We start from the raw sequence: 10193 nt of genomic DNA on the forward strand, positions 1-10193 counted from the left end.
TGGCTAATGAGTTCATAGTACTGCATTTTGGGCAATTTTTAAAATGATAATATACTCTAAAATTAACCAAGAAGAAGGCTATTCAAGACCTGATAATGAACGTTGAGTCAGGTTTAATTGATAAACTCAAAAGAAAGGAGCCTCTAAGTGACAGTAATCATAACGTGATAGAAGTTGAACCATCATTTTGAAGGGGAGGAATGTGGATCTAAGACTCATGTTTTAAGCCTGAATAAAGGTAGTTATAATGATATGAAGGCAAAACTAGGTAATGTGAACTGGGAAACTAGATAGTATGATAAAACAGTAGTGATACAGTGGTAGATCGTTAAGGAGAAATTTGATAACTTTCAGCAAACATGTATCCCAGTGAGAGGAAAGAATCTCTGAGAATCACGAGTTATCCACAACTAAAGAAAGAAGTCAAATGTCAAATCAAAAGAAACACTGTATAAACTTACAATTGATAATAGTACTTCAGAAAGAAGGCTGGTCAGATTTTATGAACCATCAAAACCTTACAAAACAAAATAAAGAGAGATAAACATAAAAAATAGAAATGGCCATTGTCCATTCAATGGTGGCCACTATATTTTTAAACTCCTGAAAACTTTTACTCAAAGTAGATAAAGAGATCCACCTTCTGGAATATTAGGTATTCTGTTCAAGTCAACCTCTACAGTAGGCATAGAAGGATACTGGAAATGATTACATAAAAATCAAACTTAAAAGTTTGTATTATTTTAAATATTTCTATCACTTTATGTGTGAAATTAACAATCCACAATATTAACAATTATTCAGTATGAATGAGTAAGAAAGCTTCTTGAGTTACAAAAATATTTCCTCGTGGAAACACACACCAATTTAAAATACCGGTATAATATGTATTTGAGAGTTTGAAAGCAGAGGACAGAATTAGGTCAGTCAGGCCTATTTTACTGATCAGCTGGAAAATGGTTGATTTGTTTACTGACTTTCTCCATCAATTGCATGTCCCTAATACTCTGAATTAACAAGAATCGAGCATTGCTGAAAACAGACATTCTGTTGAAGCTTTCGTCTTGCATTCATCTGGGAGAAGACAAGGATGTCAAATAGCAAACAACTGAAAACTGCATGAGGAAATGGTCCTGGTTGTTTGGCAAGTCAGGTCTGATTGGTCAAGGTATTACTACAGCGAATACACCGTACTCTTCGCCATTTTTAAAATTTAATTCAAAAAACCTACAATGGTTGGTCAGGTTCCAGTTGTCTACAGAAGACAGACTTCTGTCTGTGAATATACATAATTTCAAGTAACAGTACTTTAGCCACATTATAACAAAAATAGAAGTTGCTGGAAAAGCTTAGCAGGTTCTGGCAGTATCTGTGAAGAGAAATCAAAGTTAACATTTCAGGTCCAGTGACCCTTCCTCAGGATAGTTTTTACTCAGTTTTTATTTAGCCACATTATAAACCTGATTGATAATTAATCCATCTCAATTTGACATTTTAATTGACATAACCCTAATTATTTTGGGGGGAGAAATAAAGACATCCCCTAACATTGCCTGGAACAACCTATTTCTAATTTTAAGATTTTGTTCCAATATTCTGTACTTCTCCAGCAGAGGAAACAGTTTCTGTCTATCTACCCTGTCACATCCTTCACACTGCTCATACATCTCAATTATATCACCCCTAGCTTCTAAATGCAAAGGAACACATGTCTCAGTTTTGTGAATGTTGAATCCGCAGAATACAACAGTTTTAGACCTGGTATAAATTAATGCTGCTGTCAGCCCACGTTCAATGTATTTTTCCTTTGAGAACAGACCACTAAACCCTGCAAATCCAGTCAATAATTCTTTCAGCTCAACTCAAATTAATCAGTTCTCAACTTTTTAAAGCTCTCCATCAAGGGTCAGTTCTTCAAAAGGTCCTTTTGGCAGCTGGATAATGCTTACATTTCAAACTCATTCTTTAAAAATGACTTTATGAAAATGTGTGCCCTCAATGTTTATTTTCACTCTTCTTTAATATTTAATGATGCTTACATATGGTTTCTAAATTGATCTGGAACTTTGCTTCAGGATTTTTATTGAATGATCATGTTTCACATTCAGATGGCGACCATGAGACTTTGGAAAACTCATTAGAGTTCAGGCAGCAGGTTCCTGGTTTAATATTCTACTTGTAGCCACACTGACAGATAAACAGCCGTAAAGCAAGTAACTGCTGTTTTCTCGCCCCACTACGTCGCTACAACCCTTCCTTCAAATCCTTAAAATGAGTAACCACTGCTATTTTAAGCAAGTGAAGTTGAATTGTTGTGAACTTATGTGGGAGGTCAATAATCACATTGCATGCTGAACTATCAACATTCAGAAAGGCCACTCCCACACAATGCACACACCGTTCAATCATTCAGAAATATCAGGTGCCTGCCCTTTTCAAATGATATAAACTTCAAATGATGACTTTGTCAGGCCAAAGCACAACTCAGCAAGTGACAATAGCAAGGAGAGAAATCCCCAAAATAGGCTCTTGATGATTTCCAGGACTTTGAACTAAGCTTGGAGGAAATATATCTGAGCTGGAAATTGAGTTAAAGTCTTCATGTGGCTTGCTGTCTTTTTTAATAGTCTGATTCAAATAGTCTAATCAGGGATTTTTGCTTGCACATCCCTGATTTCCATCGCCCTGCTGGTGGTAGCTACATTTTCATGTGTTCTGATGTTCTGGAATTCCCTCCCTTAATCTTTCTGTCTCCCTTCACCGTGTCTCTTTTTGAATTTGCTCTTTAAAAATCGACCAAACTTTTGATTAGCTCTACTAATACCTCCTTGTGTGAAATTCTGTTCGGTATCTGTTCTGTGGAGCAAATTGGGATGTTTTATTTTTGTTGGAGACTGAGTTCCAGCAAGTCTGAGAAAGTACTCCAAGAAAGTGTGCTTGGTCACTGTAAACTTCTGCAAAATGGAGTTGCGGATGGTGTAACGCTTGTACTTATAAAAAATAAGCAGTCCTGGTGATTCTGCTGCTTCATGATCCTAAAGAGGGCAGACAATCTCACTGTTTGGATTTATTCCAAATCAAAGGCTTTTCAATGGAGCCTGCATTAGGCTGAACTGTGTTGGATTGTCTTTCCACATTTGAACAAACTTATGAAATAATATACATGGAAATAAAAAGTAGCAACAAGAACTCTTATTAAAAAAACAATGAACACTTGAAAGAGGATGTTGCAAATGCAATCTATTTTCAAGAATGTAATTTATCAATTTCAGAATGTTGCCTTGAGATTCAACAAGGCTTTCATCCCTTAGTCAACCTCCAACACTTGAACATTGTAATTTCAGTTACTAATTTGAAATTAAATAAATCTTAAAATAAAAAGCTTTTGGATTGATGTAACAATTTAACTGGTTTGTTCACTAATCTACTTACTGAAGGAACTCTGCTGTTCTTATGTGGTCTAGCGTGTGTGTCTCTAGTCCACAAAAATGTACTTGAACCCCAGTTTTCCTCTAAAATATCAGTTATATGAAACGGCTCCAAAAATATATAAGAAGAATTAAACTGAACAGTTCACCTGGCATTGCGCTAGCCATTGGATTCAGATACATCAAAGGATCACTCGGTGCATACATCCCTGCAAAATCCTCCCCACTAATATCTGGGAATTGCAGCAAATTGGAAGAGACAAGCAACAACTTTAGTCAAACTCATTGAATCGTGTGTAAAAATGTCCCAGACACTTGCATCTCTGGGCATGTCTTCTTTCACTGTTGAGACATAACCTTCCAGAGGTTTGGCATAATGGTCTACAGTGGGGAGGGAATCCTCAACATTGCTACTGGATGTGAAGTGTCATTGTATTAAGTCAAACATGGAAAGCACCAGCTCATGTCTAAGAGCCAAGGAATTGAAATAGTACGTCTCTATGCTCTGGAATCTTTGATTTTGGAATTGGTGTATTGGTTCCCACATGGATCATGCTGATACGTGGGTCCATGCATGCAGGTAGACCAATGATAGGGGATCTTACTTTATTATCTTAAAAGGTTTCAGTTTTCCCTTTGGAAGAGTCATATTGATATTTAAGATTTATAATCACAATACATGGTCTGTCAAAGCCATTGTAAGCATTTAGCTTGTCAAGCAAAGACTGCACCAGATTGTACGAGTCTTCTGGGTATATCTCATGTAAAATGGGTAAATATATGATATTGACTTTTATACTTAACCAGAATTGCACATTCCTTTTGATGCATGTCTCTTGAATGGAGGTAGAACCGTCAGCTTTTCTCACAATGTCCACGTGCTGTGTCAAATTATCACGTGCACTTTCTGTCTCGGGTCTGCAAGCTGAAACATTGCATTACCTCTCGGACTTCAGTGTCTTGCTAGTATGCCTGTATGGAAGTTCAGAAACAGCTTTGGCATTGTTCCTTGGTTGTCTTCTTCACAAGCTATTGTGGAGTGGTATGTGGTACTTTGGGTATCCCTGAGCACTTGAACGTCTTCATATTTTAGCCTGAATATCCTCCTATAGAACATAGCTTGTGTAAGTCACAAAATGCAGCACAGTGTTTAAGTGGGTCAGACAGTCCACATTTTGTCAAGAATTGGATATTTTACTGACCTTGTTGATAGCTGAAATAGTCATCGCAGAGTCAAGCACAAGTAGGCGTTGCTGTCCTGCTATAATTGCTATGAACTTGTACTCTTCTTCTAGTAGAACATCAGTGGTGTAATCCTTTACTTTATCCAGAAATGCCTTTCGTAAAGGGGTGATAGGTGTGACGGCAATGATCAGTTCTATCAGGCTTTTGATGCATCAATATCTATACATGTATTGGTTGATATTTTCACCTGGATGTTGAGAGATATATGAGGTGAATTGAAGCATTTGTATTCTGAAGTGTACTCTGACCTTGCGGTGATCTCCTAGAATTTCAAAAGTCTTGTCTGGACCTTTGTGGTCATTTCTCAAAATACTGGAGGATTTGATTTTTCTCATTCCTTCATTCCCCAAAGTGATTCCTGACTTCCTGACTGGGAGAACTCAGTCAGTCTGGATTGGGAACAGCATCTCCAACACCATCACACTGAACATGGGGAACCCCAAGGCTGTGTGCTCAGTTCACTGCTGTTCACCCTGCTGACACATGACTGTGCTGTGATACATAACTCGATTCATACCATTAAGTTCACTGATGATACGACTGTAGTGGGTCTCATCAGCATGAACAACGAGTCAGCGTACAGGGAAGAGATGCAGTGGCTAATGGACTGGTGTAGATCCAACAATCTGTCTCTGAACGTGGACAAGACAAAAGAGATGGTTGTTGACTTCTGGAGGGCATGGAGTGACCACTCTCTGCTGGACATCGACGGTTCCCCCATGCAGATCCTGAAGAGCACCAAATGTCTTAATGTCCACCTGGTGGAGAATCTAAACTAGGCCCTCAACACCAGCTCCACAGCCAACAAAGCCTGGCACTGTCTCTATATTCTGCACAGGTTGAGGAAAGCCCACCTCCCATCCCCCATCCTCACCACATTCTACAGAGGGTTCATTGAGAGTACCCTGCACTGCTGCATCACTGCCTGGTTCAGGAATTGCACCCGATTATAAGACCCTACAACAGATAGTGAGGACACCTGAGAGGATCATCGGGGTCTCTCTTCCCTCCATCACAGATACTTACACCACACGCTGCATCCGAAAGGCTAAGAGCGTTGTGGAAGACCCCACACACCCCTCACTCAAACTCTTCTCCCTCCTGCCATCTGGCAGAAGGTGCTGGAGCATTCGGTCTCTCACGGCCAGACTGTGCAATAGTTTCTTCCCTCAAGTCATCAGGCTCTTTAACACTGCATGATCAGACTCTTTCCCATCTGAAATTATTTGCATGACTTTGAATTGCTGCTAGAAACATGTCTAATACTTATCATTCTTCTGTTACACTGTGACTTGTGTGTTTTTCACTTCTTACGCACTTTATGCCATGTACAAGTATTTAGTCTGTGCTGTCCATGTAGCACCCTTGAACCTGGAGGAATGCTGTATCATTTTTACTGTATCAGTTGTATATGATAGAAATGACAAATAAAAGCTACTCTACTCTATTGATAAGAAGTTTGAAAGCCTAAATCTCTTTGTCAATTATTTGTTGTTCTAAGAAGCGAAGTTTGACTCTTTCTTCAAATAGCTGGAGTTCAAAGAGAATGTTGTTGGAATGTCAATCCATGTTTAGATGTTCGCTTTTCATCCTTGCTGTTTCACATGCTTTTAAATTTCCAGGTGAATCCTCTTTGTCTTTAGCTTCTGTTATCCTTTTGCTTCTGCTAGTTATCCTTTTTTTTCTTTTTGTCTCTTCATTGATAGCTTAGATGTTTCAGCTTTAAGAGTAGCAGACTGATACCTGTGGGCGATGGCTGGGCCCAAAACGAATGAGTTGTGAAGCCACATGCATTTTTTAAAATTTTCATGCTGATTTTGAAAAGCAAGATGGTGAAATTGACCAATGTCTGGAGATAGCTCAGGCTCTTTTGACGTGCAAAATCCTTTATAGCTTGTGTGTTTATTCTGTATTTTGCTCTTTTTCTTTCTAGACTCTCTAGAGGTTGCTTCTAGACTTTCAGCACCTTTTAAAAGTCGCGATTGTAAATCAAATTTGCAGTGGCCTCTTTTGTTTAAGGAGAGATTGTAAATGCAAATGTGTCTTGCTGCAGTGCAGTTTTGGAACAATGACACTGATCAATAGTCTTTGCTATATCCAGTTGGCTCAGATTTCTTGGTATTACATGGAGTGATAGCCCAACACAGCCCTGCCACATTGAGAAAGCCCTATCTGGATATGATAAAAGACTGGAAGTGGGAAGAGGCCTGGATTGACCACTTAAGTTGCCCTATCACCTACCCTACCATTGGTAAAATGCAAGAAAAAAATATGGGGCTGGGACCCAGTATCCGCTGCAGATTTACAAATCCTCTGCCTGCCGTCCCGGTCCCAGGGCACAGGAGAAAATATAAAATTCCAGTGCATAAGTTACCTTCAGTTCCATGAGCAGTCATAATACTAAAAACAAAATAAAATGCAGGAAAACACAGCAGGCCAGGCAGCATCCATGGAGAGAGAGCAAGCTAACATCCTGAGTCTAGATGACTCTTCATCAGAGCTCCTCCAGTCATAATGTTGGTTCGGCTGGTCTGATTGTATGCAAGGCTTTTACACTCAACACTGAGTTGCAACAGAATTCAATATACCATGTTCAAGAAATAATGGAATATAGTGGCTGTATTCAAAGGATGAATACTTTTAGTCTAATCTGTTCTCAAATTATTTCCAGCTAAATATCAGTAAACAAGCAATAACCACCATAACCCTATTTCTGATATCAACTCTAAAACATCATAAATGCCTTTCCCAATTCTTCTTTAACATCGGGAATGTGGCAAAATTCCATCTGAGACATTTGTCACTAGAGCTCATTGCTCAGCAGAACAGTGAGCAGACACCACCATCTAGTGGCCACTTTGAGGTTAGCAGAGCTTCTTGTTTCAGGGTTTGGAGATGCCCGGTGTTGGACTGGGGTGTCCAAAGTTAAAAATCACACAACACCAGGTTATAGTCCAACAGATTTAATTGGAAGCGCACTAGCTTTTGGAGCGTCGCTCCTTCATCAGGTGATAGTGGAGGACTCAATCCTAAAACACAGAATTTATAGTAAAAACTTGCAGTGATGTAACTGAAATTATACATTGAAAAATACTTTGATTGTCTGTTGAGTCTTTCATCTGTTTGATAGTTTCACTTCTTTCGTGTGTAAATCACAAAATCTTTTTTTTAAAAGTTGCATTCTCGGGTTAGCTGTTAACAATGGTGATAGCTCGACAATATGTTGAAGGTATTGGCCCCCCCCTGTTCTCTGTCTATGCCATGATGTTTAGATTGATTCTAATCTAAAAAGTGAGACATCAGAGTTTTACATAAATTCATGCAGTTTTTGAGCAAAGTACAATGTAACCCTGCAAGTACAAATTCACCCCACAAAATATATGTGTGCATGTGGGTCTTTGTCTGTGTGTGTGTGTGTCTGTCTGGGGTGGGGGTTGTGAGTGGGAGAGAGAGTGTATGTGTGTGTGTAGTGAGTGTAGAGTGTCTTAAGTCTGTGAGGGGGTGCATGTGTGAGTGTGTTCGTGTCTGGGGTGGGGGTTGTGCGTGTCTGTGAGAGAGTGTATGTGTGTGTGCATGAATGTAGAGTGGTCTAAGTCTCTGAAAGGATGCCTGTGTGAGTGTGGGAGTGTGTGTGTCAGTAAGGGTGTGTGTGAGTGTCTGTGTTAATGTGTGTCCGTATGTATGTGTGTATAGGAGTGCCTGTGTGTGTGTGTGTGTGTGTGTGTGTGTGTGTGTGTAGGAGTATTTGTGTGTGTGTGTGTGTGTGTGTGTGTATAGTGCAATGGTGGTCACCTGTAATGTGACACAAACCCAAGGTCCCAGTTGAGGCCTTCCCAATGGGTACTGAACTTCGCAATCAGTCTCTGCTCGGCCACTTTTTGCTGTTGCCTGTCCCGAAGTCCGCCTTGGAGGGTGGTCACCTGAAGGTCTGAGGTCGAATGTCCTGGACCACTGAAGTGTTCCCCAACTGGGAGGGAACCCTCCTGTCTGTTGTTTGTTGTGCGGTGCTCATTCATCCGTTGTCGTAGCCTTTGCTCAGTTTCCCCAATGTACCATGCCTCAGGGCATCCTTGCCTGCAACGTATAAGATAGACAACGTTGGCTGAGTCACATGAGTACCTGCCATGTACAAGGTGGGAGGTGTCCCCACGCATAATGGTGGTATCTATGTCCACACTCTGACACGTCTTGCAGCACCTACCGTGACAGGGTTGTATGGAGTTGTCCTGAGAGCTGGGCAACTTGCTACCAACAATGATCTGTTTGAGGTTCGGCGGTTGTTTAAAGTCAAGTAGTGGAGGTGTGGGGAATGTCTTGGTGAGGTGCCCATCCTCATTGATAATGTGTTGCAGGTCACGAAGAACATGGCATAGTTTTTCAGCTCCTGGGAAGCACTGAACAACGAAGGGTGAATGCACACGGTTTCAGGACGAGGGACTAAGTTAGACAGACACCCTAGAAAGACGGAGGGGGTGACGATGTGCAATTACTTCAAACCTGCTTAATTTAATGGCAGCATTAGTCGACCTTTATGTTGTCTGTTCATTAGTGTGATTGTTAATGTGCACTCAGTACTGACTGCTCAGTTCATCGACTGCACACAGGGGGCCCAATATTGTTAATTACTAACACCACTTAAAGTAAACCTGCAATACTTAAAGCTGGCCTGCAACTCTTAAAGGGGAGGTTTATTCTAGCCTCTAAAGCTGTTGTGATATTTGACTAGTGTTGAACGTCAAAGAATATTGGGCAAACACTGTTAGAGAACATCTGTCCAACCCTGGAGGTCTAAGTGCACGATGTGGAACAGAAGGTAAATGGGCTACATCTGGCGGGTGGGCTGCACTAAGCTGTTCAGATCCCCAGTGGGAATGGATAGTTAAGCAAGTAATGCCAGGAGTGTTGCTGCTGTTTGTGGTGTTGTAACAAGTTCAATTATCTCAATGATTTGAAGATCTCATCTTCAAATGCCATATCCCACCATTGCAACACAAGCCTCATTCACCGTTCAGTTCACCATAACCCTCCCTGTCACTCAGTGACAACCAATTCCCAACAATTAACCTCTTATGTAACATTCTTACTCCCACGCACATAACATTTGGCAAGTCATGCACCTTCATTTCTCAGCTTACGTTAATCAACTGTGACAGACATATCGCTCCTTTTGCACAACATTCATTCACTCACTTCCTTGTAGGACCAGAGGCAGCAGAAACTAACCAGGCCGGGACAGGCTTGTTTGCTCATTCTAAACCCCATGAAAGGGGATTGTTTTAGCCATCTTGGGAAGGAGCATCACTGAAACAATGGCTGTCTGCTACTGAAGATGCAGTTAGCCTTTTTCTGCTGTTCTACTTCCCACTCAACCCACAATTTATTTCAATTTACAAGCTGCAGAGGGCATTAAAATCCACATTGTACTTTCTACTCTTCCTCCGCTCCAACCTTATGCTTGTTCTTTTGACCAGAAATGACAACTCTGTCAGACGCAGGAGGAGAACAATGGGAAGGATGATG

The sequence above is a fragment of the Chiloscyllium punctatum genome, chromosome 38 (assembly GCF_047496795.1).
Source record: "Chiloscyllium punctatum isolate Juve2018m chromosome 38, sChiPun1.3, whole genome shotgun sequence".
Lineage (NCBI taxonomy): Eukaryota > Metazoa > Chordata > Chondrichthyes > Orectolobiformes > Hemiscylliidae > Chiloscyllium > Chiloscyllium punctatum.